At 34.9% G+C, this 15,112-nt stretch overlaps 1 protein-coding gene across 1 annotated transcript in view; it reads left to right on the top strand.

Annotated features, from left to right (window-relative positions):
- Positions 1-15,112, top strand: part of LOC120587738 (sperm-associated antigen 16 protein-like) — a 448,498-nt gene that overhangs the window by 47,353 nt on the left and 386,033 nt on the right. The gene's annotated exons all lie outside the window — the stretch shown is intronic.

Here is a 15,112-nt window from a genome sequence, read left to right on the forward strand (position 1 = left end):
AGTTGAAGTAACTAGGTTTGTTTTTCCTAATGTCGAGAAAGTGTGGGTAGGTGGAGAATGCCAACTGTCTTCAAATTTGCATAGTGTAAATTTATTCTTCAGGCTTCCTGATAGCTAACCAAGGCCAATGGGGATAATATACCAGGAAATACATTTCAGGTTCTTAGAAGTAGTACTTGGGGACAGGTGTTGTCAAAACTGTAGTGGGGTTTTCCTTTTAGTGGAAGTATATAAGCAGAGCTGGATAACCATATGTTAATGATATTGTAGAAAAAACTTATTCTCTTGGCAGATAATGAAACTTGCAATGTCTGAGAGTTCTTCCTGCTCTTTAATTCTGTGATTCTCTGATATAAAATTACATGTAATACTTCAAATTTGTTAAATGATAAAAGAACCCCCAAATAAAAATATAAAATGTTTATAATGTAAATAAACTTATTCATAGTTCAAGCTATTTTTTGTTTGTTTTAAAAATATCCTCATTTAACAATGGCACAGTTACCAGCCAGGTTCTAGGTGGTATGGCAAGTTCAAAATGCCAGGTAGTATAATAAAACATCAGTCCCTCGAAAAATCTTTCTTGAGATATATTGATCATTAATAGAACATTTTAGACATGCTAGAAATTGCTACATATGTAAAATAAATGGAGAATTGTTATCAGATTTTATATCTAACTTGATTGTTGGTGTAAAAGTGATGGTTCCTTTGTTAGCATGAGGCATTATCAACATGCTCAGCATGCAGCTGCCAGTGTTCCCAGTACAGAGAGCATTGTCCTGTTAAAAAACAAACAAACAAAAAATCAAAGCTGCGAATGTTGTAGTTTTTCAAGTAAAGGCTGATACCTGCAGTCCGGAAGATTAATTTATGATTGCTCATTGAGGCCTGTTAAATAGCTTGCTTCCAATAATAAATATATCTTTTGCTTTGGCCACCAGATGGCAGAAGTAGGCATTGTTTCAGAGTTTACAGTTAAAGTACTTTAATATTTCTTATGTAGTTAAATTAAATCAAAACATAATTTGAATATTTTTAGTAGCTCTTATAACATGGTAAAGATAAAAAATATTAAGTATAATGAGATTTTGGAATTAAATTTGCTACAAATTTTTAAATATTCCTTGAGAATAGTATTTTTTTCTTTTCTTTTTTAGTCTCACAAGAAATTCCCACTGACATGTTTTAATGCATGGAGTAAATATTTTAATTATTTATTTATATATTAATAATTGCTATATCAACCTAAAGGTGGTCAGTGGACACATCAATAGAGTCAATTTAATAGACTAGTGGTTACCAGAGGGTAGGGGTTAGGGGAGAGGTAGATGGGGTAAAAAGGGTCAAATATGTGGTGACATTTGTATGTGATGAACATACAATGCAAAATATATATGACTTACTGTTGAATTGTATACTTGGAACTTACTGGATTTTAATCAATGTCAGCATAATAAAAAATAAATAAATAAATAAAAGTATTATGATCATGTAAAATATAAACCAAAAAAGAAATGTATAATATATTTACTAAAACATAGATAATATTTAAAAAAAGAATTGCAAGTCTTACAAACTGGATACAATCACAAGTACATTAATATAAAATAACCCTGCTGGCTGTAATAAGTTAAAAAAAAAAAATTCATTCATATAGATCCTAGGTATCTTTTAAAAGTCATTCCGAAGGAATACATATGTTTCTTTACTAAGTAGTAAATGCTATGGCTAATCAAGAAATATTTTTAGAGATCAAGAAGCATTAGATATTTTCCATATCAATTCATATTTTTGTTCTGGTGTTTTCGTTCACTCCTTTAAGAATTCCACTTAACTCTTCAACCCTCTCTGGAATATTCATTTCTAGTAAGTTTGTCTGGTTAGAGTCATTTGTATAGATAAGTTTTCTTTGCCAACCCAACAGACTATTTTGGTCTTAAACCTTAGAGTTTAAGCATGTGACAAAGGTCACTGTGCTATCCTTTTTAAAACATTGTCTTTCCTTGACTTCTGTAATACTACATTCCTCTATGTTCCTTTTTGCATTCTCTTTTAGTGGGGGCGGTGGGGGGGGGGGCGTTGATCCTCTCACCCAGCAGTCCCCAACCTTTGTGGCACCAGGGACCGGGGCTCCTATGAGAATCTAATGCCTGAGGATCTGAGGTGGAGCTGAGGCGGGGAGCGGCTGCAAATACAGATGAAGCTTCACTCACTGGCCCGCCACTCACCTCTTGCTGTGCGGCCTAGTTCCTAAAAGGCCATGAACCACAACCAGTCCACGATCTGGCAGTTGGGAACACCTGCTCTAACCCACCTGCAGGTGTCAGAGATCATAGGACCATTTCTTTTATCCCTCAAGAACATTTTCCTGTGTAGTGTCATTCAGTCTCTAACCTTCAAATGTTATCTATACGATGAAGTGTCCCAAATGCCCAGCCCAGCCCACTTCTTGCCATTGACTTCCAGACTTATATTTTCAACTCATATATACAACTGCCTCCCTGAAATAAGTTTTTTTTAGTCTACTATATTCCCTTTCTTTGTGACACTGGCTTTATGAAGGGGCTAGGCTAGTTTTTCTGCATAGTGTTCCACCTTCTGGTAAAAATGTCAAAAACATGCTAAAGTAAAAATCACATGACCTGCATTCTTAACAGAAGTAAGAAACAGACATTCTATAATAGAGGTGCCAGACTATCATCACTCTTCCCCAGACATAAGATATTTATAAAGAGTTTTGAAATTTTCTGCTTAGGGCTATAATAGCTGTATAATTGATGTATGATTTAATTTGTAGAATAGACTTCTCAGGGCTAAATATAAATGTGAGCCAGAATATATTAATTTATAAATGAGTTAATTCATAAATTTGTTTGAAGTGAAGATTCTCAATTTATACTATTTGTTTTATATTTAAAGATCTATATTGAAAGACCTATGAACTTAAATATGCCTATAATGTATATTTTATATTTATCATTTACTTGGCTTGGAGTGGGAAACTAACCAAGAGCCATCTTCCCATAAGGCTAGCTAATGGCCTATGACATGTCTTGGTGCCAAATATTCTGCCCAAATGGAAACAGGCTACAGTACAGACTAACTTTGAATTTGAATAAAAAAACATAGAAAGAATGAGCTATTAGGCAATGAAATCTGCAGTTGTAAATTCATGGATTAATTTGCTGAAAGGGACATAATTGAAACTAGTTATGATTGAGGCTGTTCTTATTTGGAAGAACAGTGTTAAAATGAGCACCTATTATGTACCAAATATTATTCCAATCACTTGAAATGCAGCAGTAGACCAAACAGAAAAGGTCCTTGAAGTCAAGGAATGTACAAATTGATGAGAACATAGAGACAAATAAATACGTAAATAAATAAATATGTGAGATAATCTTAAGTGGGTGTGAGTGTTACAGAACTATGGACTTAGTAAAACAGGTATTGTTCTGGGGTGGGGTGATTGGAGACATCCTCGAAAGCCACATTGGAATGGTGACAACTGAGCTGAGATCATGACTGCTAAAAAGGTGTTGGTCTGATAAAGATTTTGGGGAAGAGCATTTTATGCTGCAAAACAAGTGAAAAATGGCCCAAGGCAGAAGTTAGAAAAGGAAAGGTCAGTGTGGCTAGAGTATCATGAGTGAGATGCGTTCAGAGATGTGGGAAGAGATCAGATGGTTTAAGGATGAGTTTAACCCCAAAGAAAAGCTACGAAAATTTTTTAAGGGAGTAACATGATGTAAAATATGATTACTCTGGCTGCTGTATGGACCATGGGTGTAAGCTGAAGGCTAGGGGGACAACCCAGTGTGCGTTATAAAAGACAGATTTTTTTTTTTTTCCGAAGTGTCCAGAATGGGCAAATAGGAGAGTTTAGGATTAACTGGAGAGATTTACACAGTCTAAGTAGTGCTGTTTTGCTTTTGTTTTTATATTTAGAAGTTTGGGGAATCTTTAGCATATAGGTAGGCTCGAATAAAAGAAAATGAAGAGGAAAGGTTAAGGAAACGGGTTGAGTAAAGGGTATAAGATCCTAGCTGAGGTGTCAAGAATTAGAACTTTTATTGGAGAAAGGAAAATTTTGCATGGCTGAATTTAGGTTCAGATGTAAAGTACAGATATAAAATGCCCCTAGTCTCATTATAATCCCACAGAGAATCATACTTCTGCTAATGGCATAGCATACTTGAACAAAAGAAGAGATACTCCATCCAAGATGAGGGGAAAAAAAGTGATTATATAAAAGTTAAGATATATGAGGTGAGATGTGGACAACGAAATTTAAGAAACCAATGTTCCCAAATTTAAGAAATTAATATTTCCAATTTTCTCAGTGAAATAGGCCACGAATTTCTCTTGCTGTGAATAGGAGAAGTTGTGTTGGGGAAGTTGAGAGACATAGTAAAAGTTTAAAATTACCAATAAGGAAATGAGAGAAGCTAGGAAAAAGTGAAAAGATTATAAAACCATGCTAAGGGCCAGAGGAAGGGTTTTATTTGGGGAGGGGTCATGAATATTAATGCTCCCGACATGCATGTGTTTATGTGAGCACGTGCATGCTTTAACAACATTCAGGACTAAGGCTTTGGTGAAGCAGGGACGTCTTTGAAGATTGTGGAGCAACCCTCTGGTTCTCCTTCTGGGTCTGGCTTGGGTATGATGCAGAGAACAAGAGAGAAGTGGTGATGAAGCTGGACCATGCTGGAAATTTTGTTTTCATGCTGATTTTATTAGGTATGAAAAGTAAGCAATAGTTAATGCATACATTTTTAAGGATAAATAAAACATGCATTAATATTCAGTTTTTACACTTCTTATTTTAAGACTTCTCTCCTGGTTTAATAGTGCAAACATTAAAGCTTGTCACTCAATATACTTGCTAAAAATTCAAAACCTCTTTTATTTACTAATGACTATAATTAAGGTGCATGTTTTCTAAAAGACCAGTGATTAGTTCCATAATAAACATACCATGGTTATCATTAGTTTTGACAGATAAACCATGACAAAATAAGGGTTTGCTTCCCTTTTTCTTTCCCTCCAGTTTATACTCTCTCTTTTAAAACTCTTAAATACCATTTGTGTACATGTATATGCACGTGTGCTTTTTACATATAATGTGAACATGGCAGCAAGAGAGTGGTGGTCTTTAAGTGTAGCGAGAAGGGCCAATGGTCTTATTTCATGACAAGCTGGGAATTTTCCTCTTTTTATGTGCCTCCTCTCCTTTCCCTCTCATCCTCTTCTATATGCCTGCACACTTCACTGCCAACAGGCAAGGGAATGAGATGAAAAGTGTGAAATTGAGCAGCCCACAAAACAAGGGGCAGATATCCCAACTGTCCATTGAGGAGGGAAGTGCAGTCTCCCCAGCTGTGGCATTCAGTCAGGCAGGTGGTTGAGAGCTGCAATGACTTTACACTGATGATTTGTATATTTCCTTTACTACACTAATGTATTGATATGACTACTGAGCGGTAGCTTTAACGTGGTAGGCCACTGGGGACGTGAAACAGTGAAGGGCCAGCCCTGGAAACTGGGCTAAGGTGTCTGGACAACATGGGTTGACTCAATTGCAGGCTATTGGAAGAAGTTCAGGCAAGCAGAGAGAATGGAAACCGATAAAACATATTTATGTTTTCAGAGTTAAGGGAGGTTCAAGAAGAGCTATGAAGTCGGAGTATCAATGGGAGTCGGCAGCCCCGTGAAGGGGAGATGAGGACAGAGATGGAGCAGATTCAGCATCACAGAATGAGAGGAGCTATAGCCTCTTTCTAATTCTAGTGAGAGTTACCTTTACATTTGCAAAACATTATTTAACCTATATTTGTTCATTAAATAAAAATGATACAATTTTTAAGTTTTATCTTTTCATTAAAAAAGATATTGGACTTAGGTCGTTATTACTAAATTGCTCTTGTATCAATAAATATTTATTGCAAAATGTGCATATTTTCAAAAATTATGATTTAATGTTGACATTTCATATTGGATCCATATTTACAGTAATTGTTTGACTTATATTTGATTTAATTCAGTACTCGTTATAATTTGGTTTACCTTTTTCAAGGCTTCCTGCCTTAAAATTCCCAAACCTGAGTTCTTAATTTTGATTCACATTTTATTGATTGCCAAATACTTCAAGTATCTCTTTTCAAGACATTTATTATAAGTGCCTTATTTTCTGAGATGTTTAGTAGCTTAGACTGTCTTTTTCTGGCCTTTGTGTGTGTATGATATTTGGCAGAATAAGGGTCTGATTTACAATTTTTTCCTTTCAAAATTCTTTAGTTGTTTCTTCATTTTCTTAAAATTTATTGTTGAAAAGTGAACCATGACTTCTCGTCTTCGATTGTAACTGATATTTTCTCTTGCCAAATGCTTTTAGATTTTTGGTTTAGTTTAGCTTCATTTTGTTTAAAAAGTATTTTCTGAGTATTCCTTTGTTATATTTGTGTTGAATTGGATAAATCCTATCAGCTAACGTTTGCAGTTCTTGCACGTCTGCATAGTTGTCTTTGTTGTGGTGGTAATTTTCGTTGTTCTATATTTGCTTGCTTGTTTGTTTTCAGCTCAGGAAAAATGTCTTCATTGGTGTCTCTGATTTTCTTTTCACTTTAATGATACAAGTTTCTTCTAAGAACATGTAACCCTTACGTCTGATCATCTCCACACCTCTATCTCCTTGCATTCCAGGAGTGCATATGCATGCCACATACCACATCACCAGTTTGGTATTATTAATAATAGCTAGCATTTATTGTTTTAAAACATCATTATTAATTTATTTAATCCTCCTAAAAATTCTGTATTGAAGATACTATTTTCCCATTCATAGATGAGGAAACAGAAACATAAACAGATTTTATAACTGGCCCAACACAGCATAACAAGTAAGAGATGGAGTGATTCTGTTCCAAAGCACGTGTTCTTGGCCACTGGGGCTATTATATTACATTTGAAGTGAAAATTATGCTTTTAACTATAATGCAAAATATAATTCTGGTTTGAAAGCTGTATGTGTTATATGATCCTATTTTATCTAAGTCCTCTGAATTTCAGTCTTTAAATTATCATACTGCCTTTTTTTTTTCTCCATCTTGATGTAAAATTCTCTTTTCATGGCGTTTTAATTCTTCTTCCTGGAAACCATATACTTACCTTCTTGTATCCTAAACATTACTTTAATTCCTATAATATATATTTTTCCCCCTCTATCCCCCAGAGGTGCCTTTTCTTACTTCAAATACTGTTTCTTTTGTGTTGTATTTCTGAGAGATCTTAGGCTGTTGTCGCTCTTATTACAAATAGTATTTTCTTTTTATTCATTTTCTAATGATGGACTATTTTCTAACATACAGAATATGTAAATTGTATTAACTAAATTCTCTTACTCCCTGTGCCTTGGTATAACCTGATTTCCATACCCGTCGTTGGAGGGCAGTGTGTGTGTGTGTGTGTGTGTGTGTGTGTGTGTGTGTGTGTGTGTGTGTGTGTGTGTCTGTCTGTCTGTTTATACAGCCCCTGGACCTAACTTGTTCAGATGTCATTTAATATGCTTCTGCTGGGCTGACATGGATCTTCTACACACATGGCTTGTTTCTGAGAAATATACACCAATAGGCCACATGAAAAACTGCAGACTTTTTTTTTTCTTGTCTCCCAACCTTACTTGTATGTACATCTCCCCGATAAACCTATCATAGGTACTTTCTCTTTCTCCTCCTTGTAGAAATTCATACTTATTTGTTACAGAATCTGAACTAATGCAAAAAAGAGTTATATTTATATGAAAACATCATCAAATTCTGTTTGCCTTCAGAAACTGTTCTTTTGCAAGGGAAGGAAGACTGGTAAGTTTTACAGGTGGTTTATATATTTTTTAATTTATTGGGGTGACGTAGGTTAATAAAATTATATAGGTTTCAAGTATACGATTCAATAATATGTCATCTGTATATTACATTGTGCATTTAGCACCCAAAGTTAAATTTCCTTTTGTCACCATATATTTGACCCCCTTTACTCTGTTTACCTCCCCCCTCCCCACTTTCCTTCTGGTAACCACTAAACTGTTGTCTGTGTCCATGAGTCTCTTTGTTTGTCTTTTTTGTTTGTTTATTGCTTTATATCCCACATATGAATGAAATTATATGGTTCTCAACTTTTTCTCTCTGACTTATTTCACTTAGCACGATAATCTCAAGATCCATCCATACTGTTGCACATGACAGTATTTTAGATTTTCTTATGGCTGAGTATATTCCATTGTATATATGTACCATATCTCTATCCAATCATCTATCAAAAGGCATTATGATTGTTTCCATGTCTTGGCCACTGTGAATAATGCTGCAGTGAACACTGGGGTGCAAATATCTTTACAGATAAATGTTTTCACATTTTGGGGATAGATACCCAGAAGATGGATTGCTGGGTCATATGTTAATTGTATTTTTAATTTTTTGAGGAAACTTCATGTTGTTTTCCATAGTGGCTGTACTAACTTACATTCCCATCAACAATGTGTGAGGTTTCCTTTTTCCTCACAACCTCTCCAACACTTGTTATTACTTTTTTTTTTTTTTAATAATAGCCGTTCTTACAGGTGTAAGGTGGTATCTCATTGTGGTTTTGAAGCATGTGGTTTGTATTCTTGAGTCTGATTTAGGGGGCTAATTGAAATATTTTCCCACTCCCTTTTGGTCGTAGATTCTTTCACTGAATAGTGTTTCATGTTGCAAAAGACATTTGAACACCCACCTGCATTTCCTCCCCACCCACCTCAGACTTTCCAGGCCTCTGGTTATAGGTTGCTGTTAGATTTACAGTAGAATATTTGAGGCAATTTTTATTTCTCTGATTTTATAGACTAAAATTTAGTAGAATATTTAGAAAACCAAGCTTGAAGAAATTTTATCTGGACACAGAAACAGAGCTTAGAGATAGCAAGTAACTTGCTGTAGGTCCTAATTTTGAGCCAGGGTTTGAACAAATATCTCATTCTAGTGCCATGTTGTTCCTACCTTTGTGTCTATGTTTGCTTTTCCATTTATAGCTTGAAAACCATTTTTTTCTATATGAAAAATAATAATCCAAGTAAATCACACAGAATTCTGTTTTATAATTCCGTAATGTTAAATCACAGTCCCTTACAGCCAGCTTGTCTGATAATTGTTTGAGTGGTAACCCTATGAACTACTCAAATCATTGTTTTTCAATCTAAAGGTCATTGTGAAATTTACCTCTCAAACATGTTTTCTAGAATCCATGCTAACATAGTATGGTCTCTTCAGGTCGGGTGTCCCACCTTTTATGTATTTGTTTCAAAGGTGATATTGCATACTGCACAATTTTTCCTTTTTCATGGAATTGTGATTCCATAATGAGAATTATTAGAGTGGGAGATTTATTCCCTCAACTTTTAACCTCCATATATTGTAAAATGCTAATATGGCATGTCAGTATTTTAAATTGTCATTGGGAAAAACACTGACCAATTTGGAGTTTACAGAATAACAACCCAAGACCAAGTGGATTTACCCATTTGCTCTTTATTTTAATATCACAAGGTTATGATTTCTCATATGAAGCAGAGTAAGAACGGATGGGTGAGAGTATTAATGCCATGTTGTCAGATTCCATTATTTATTCTGTGGTTTAAATAAAGCGAAGTTGAACCTATAGCTGTTTTTACTATGTACTTTGAAAATAACTGTGTATTTTGATAAATAGATGCCTTTATGAGGGCCAAATTCAGTAGAAATTGGGTTACCAAAATAATAACATTATCTGTTAGTTATCTGAGACGAACAACATCTAAAAGCTTGAGTGGATACAAGGGATTAGTCATACTCATTTTATCTCTGAGAGCAAATTCTAACTAAACACGTAAGATTTTTTTTTCTTTTTCCATGTCTGAGAGGATAAAAACAATTATGAAGCCATCAGGTATTATAGTTACTCCTTGCATTTTCTTCTCTTTAGAAGCACACCAATGAATATATTAGCCAAAATGAAAGTAATTTTTCCAAAATTTTCTTAACATGTAAAGAATATGGGTTAATGGAAATTTTTGGCCTGTATAATTAGAAAAGTATTGCTAAATTTTTAATTAACACATATTTTTCCTCACTCAACAATTATAATGGAGAATACAGAAAATTGTTGTTATTACTTTGTAGTAGGTATTATATTGCTTCATAATTACTTTTTATTAGTCTTTTATGATGGCAAACAGCTATCCAACTGCTCTTTTTGAAATTTTTTTATGCCTTCCAGCAACTCTGGTTTTTATTACGAGAGCTTTGTCTGAATATTAATATTTTTATTTCCATAACAGTGCCTTCTCTCTGTGAAAAGAAAAGGTTGGTTTAACTGCCCCTCCTCCCCAAATAAATATTTATTTTTCTCTGGGTCAGCCTCTGCATCTCCCTGATAACTATGTTTAGCAGCGACTCCTCATTTTAATTCTTTTGCTCTTGTTGCCACCATCAGTTCTTTTCTTTTGTCATCCTGCAGGTTCTTAGTAGCTCCCTACTTTGTGAGTATATCATATTATAGGAATCAGCCATGAAATATATTTCTGTGCTCAGACAACATTCCTATCTACCTACAGGATCACCATAGTAGATAACAGTTTAGTGTTGTGCTAGGGAGATAAAGTAGAGAAAATTTGAGTTATTTACTGTGTAGGCCTTAGATCCAGAATAAAAAGAGGGTTATTTTTGTTATGTTCTAATACATGTAAAAATAAATATCATTTATAGCCTGACAACTTCTAGGCTTTTCCCAAACGAAAACCATAAATGAATCTCAATTATGCTAAAGTGGATCTGTTGTACGTGAGGGTCACTTTTAAACATGTAAAAGTCACTTCTATCTCTCAGCATGTTTTATAAATTTTTAAAATGTACTTTTCCCTACAGTACCAGTATAATGCCGCTATTTTGTAGCTAAGGATATTGGATTATGTCCATGGCAATGTTTTAATCACCAGGATGCCAATCTTTATTTATGCTTATGGTAAAAATGTATATAGTGGTAGGCAGAATCATGTCTTTCTGCCCCCCAACAAAGCTGTCCATGTCCTAATCACCGGAAACTAGGAATATGTTCCTTTATATATGCCAACAGGGATTTTGCAGGTGTGATTCAGTTACGGATCTGGAGATGGGGAGATTACTCTGGGTTACCCAAGAGAGCCCAATGTAATTATGAGAGTCCATAAAAGAGAAAGAGAGAGGCAAGAGTCTGAGGAGTGGTCATGATGAAAGCAAGGGTCATGATGAAAGACATGTAAAGATGCTACACTGCTCGCTTTGATGCTGGAGGAAGAGATCATGGGCTAAGAAATATAGGTGGCCTCTAAAAGCTAGAAAAGGCAAGGGAAGAGAATCTCTCCCAGACCTCCCTGCTCCCCGCTTCCCTCCTTCTTCAGCCTCAGAAGGAACCAGTCCTGGCAGCACTTTGATTTTAGCCCAATGAAATCCATTTCAAACTTCTGACCTCCAGAGCCATAAGATAATATGTGTATTGTTTTAAGCCAATGAGTTTGTGGCAATTTATTACAGCAATAAAAAATAATACAAATATCCACAACCCTTGAATAATTTCTGTAGTATTAGGCTCCATTAGTGATGGGCTCTGAGCAGTTTTTCTTTCTCTGAAAATAATTCTATCTAAGGTCCCTGGAAAAGCAGCAGCTCCCTGCAGAAGAAAGACCACCAGTGCCTCAAAGGCTAAGTCCATTTAATTGGCTGCTGCTAGTTTGAGAATATATGGCAAACTGGGGAATAGCATCTTCCCTCCTCCTTACTTAATGGTGTTGCTTAATTGCCTGTATGGAGGTGGTAGAAACGTGAATATTGAGTATCTAGCCATTCTAGGCTTGAAAGTTAGTAATTTAAAAAAATACAACAGAGACACAAGTATGTACCTTTCTGTGTGTCCTGTTGATAAATATGTGGTCTGCATATAGCATATTTTTTGGACTTGAACAAATGTTTTACCAACATACTAGCAGAGTTTGTAACTTTCTAGCCTAAAATTCTCGGGACTTTAACATGTGTCTTCTTCACTAGAGAAGTTCCACGTTTTACATTTTGACACTACAGCAACGCAGTTTTCAAGTGCCAAATTGAATATGAAGATGTGTTCAGCTGACAGGAGGCAAAATGTCTAACATTCACTTAAACATGTAGGAGTTTCTTTATCTCATGCAGTGAAAGGCTGGCAGGCTATCTTAAGAAAATTATTATGAAATCTGACTCTTTTTTTCTTCCTGGACTGTCATCCTTCATGTGTTGCTTTTGTCCTCATGGTTACAAAACATGTTGCCACACTTTCAGGCATCATATCCATGACTGGCAGGGGGAAGAAAAGACAAAGGGCAAAAATCAAAGAGCAAAGAGCTTTGTCCTTATCCCTGCCTTTTTATGCAGGAAAGAATGTCCTTCCCAAGAACTTCATCCTTATCTTTGAGCAGAACTATGTCGTGTGGTTACTGTCACTATCAAGATAATCTAAGAAAACATTTTAGCTTTCTGGCTCCACAATGAGGAAAAAAAAAAGGCATGAAATGGCATCGAAGGAGCCAATCCTCAGAGACTGCAAATTACAAATTTTAATGAGTGACACCTATAAGATGAATTGTTTAAAGCTATGGGTACCACAATTCTTCAGCTCTGCCATCGTGTTTAAAATACTTGAGTGGCATAGAGCTTCTGCGTAAAGACATGAAGAACAGTTACCAGATTTATTAATTATTAGTTGAGCCTTTTGTTCTTATTCTTCTTTGATTCAAAAAGAAAATACTTGCAGTGTAGAATTTTAATGAAGTTTTTAATGTGTTCTTTTCCACTCCGTATATATGATGAAACATTTTTCATGATCTTTTCCTCACTCTTATGAAGTATTGGATTTACAAATAATTCCTAAGAAATTGTCTACTATCTTAATAGACTTTCCTTACCAAGATCTTAGACACAACAATGGTTTAAAATAAATGATCCTTACACTTAATAAGCTCATCAAGTTGCAAAATTCTAAAACATTTTATGAGCTCTTTCACATACAGTATGTAGCCAAAGCCAACAATTCTAAAATGAGATCTTTTTTATTATATATTGTGAGTTTCCTTTAAAAAGAACATATTTCACAACCTGGAATGTAACATTATTGTTGCACAGCAGTAAAGTTGATGTGTACAGTATGTGGCATGCATCCAACCATGTCATCCATCAACGAAATTTCAAGGGTTGATTATACTACAGTACAATCCCTAGTGGAAAATTACCCACTTTCTCATGAGCTACCATTTAAAACATCTTTTTTGAAATGAAATCTGCGGCTTCCTGCTAACAACTATAGAAAGGAAATGAAGAGAGGGACTTGGAGTGGAAGGCTCTTCCTATAATGAAAAGGAAGATAAACAGATAAGGTAGGAACATTTAAATTGTCACTGTCTCTAAAGAGGAAGCCATATGCTCAGCAAGCTTTTCATATTCCAGTTTTATAATGACTCAGGGTTCCTGAGGGCTTCTAAACCAGCCATTTCTGAAAGAAAGCATAGCTTTTTTCTTGTTTCAAATTTTAATAATCTTTTCGTATTTGGAAATTAGGAATGCACATTAAAATGCTGATAAGAAATTTAGTAGATAAGGAATTTATATTTTTAATTCCTTAACTCTAATAATAACCATATTTAGGCTAGGTATCTATCACCCAGTGAAGAAAGGAACTGAAGCAATTACCTTGACAATTGAGACAAAACCATCAAAGGATATTATCCTGTTTAGTTAACGGAATACTAGACACGAGGCCTGAAATCGGTGGTGACTGTTCATGAGGCACTGAGCTACTCAAATTGGAATAGAAACTTTTTTTTTTCCTCAAAATGTGACAAACTCTTGAATTGGTTTTCTTTTTCGGAAGAAGTTATTTAAAAGGTGAATAAGAAATAAAACAGTAATTGTTCAACTTTGGAATATTACCTAGAATGTTAAAAAAGTTTGATCACTGTTCAACTAATTTGGGAAGGTAAAATAATTCACTTAAGGTAGAGTAAGATAAATTCCACAAATGTCTTCAGTAAACACTCTGGAGGTGCAAATGTGGAAGAGGAAAACCAGTTAGAGGAAAGTAAGAAAGAATTTGTGGAAGAGGTAATCATTGAGATAGGATTTCTAAGTCTCAAATAGGGCTGACATTGGTCAGTGGTAAAAGCAAAGCAGTGTGTGTCCTCTTGGGAATAAGCTGTCACTAGGTAGCCTTAGTGACAGCAGAAGAAAAACAATAAGATGAAAAGTACATTGCATATATTACTGTGCTTCTTTGTAGATCAGAGAGAGGTGTAGTTAAGTGGAAGAATATTGGAAACTAAGACCAGAGACTATGATAATAGTCATTACAAATTAATAAAGATGTGCTAAGGCCCAAGCACACAATAGGTCCCAAAATATTTCTCAGTCTGAAAACATACCTTTGCTAATGTCTCACATAGACTTTCTGGCTCCTACGAAGTTCATTTGCTGCTAACTAATTTGCCTAGGCATATAACATTTCTATTAATTCTTGTGGTGGAAAAGAAAAGAGAGTTTTGTCATTATTGATATGGCTTTTTTGTTTTTGTGTTTTGATTGATGGCCCTAAGAAAGATGAAAGGGAGAGAGAAGCTTTTTGTCATGTTCCACCCCACCCTAAAAAAATTGCCATGAGCGTGACAGTTGTAACAGGTAAAGACAAAGTTAGTTTGACAAGATTGTTACTTCTCTTGGTGAGAATCTGATGGGACACAGAGCATTTTAGATCTTTGGTCCACTTAATTGCCTGCCTATTTGCCTGATGAATATTAGTACCATTTTTTATTTCTGCATAAATCTCTTTCTTAATGAAATGAGTGAAATAATCACTTTAATGGAAATAGACTTTAAATTTGAAATTCACTTAATGGTAACAATAATTTGCATGTGCTTAGCATTACTCTTTTCATGCTTGTGGTTTTGACTTAATTGTTGATATATTTTTAAGGTTTCATTACTTTTCAGGTTTAAAGTAGCATTACATTGTTAAGTTAATGAAATATAATGGAGCTTATTTG

The sequence above is a fragment of the Pteropus medius genome, unplaced genomic scaffold, assembly GCF_902729225.1.
Source record: "Pteropus medius unplaced genomic scaffold, Ma_sr-lr_union100, whole genome shotgun sequence".
NCBI classification, from domain to species: Eukaryota; Metazoa; Chordata; class Mammalia; order Chiroptera; family Pteropodidae; genus Pteropus; species Pteropus medius.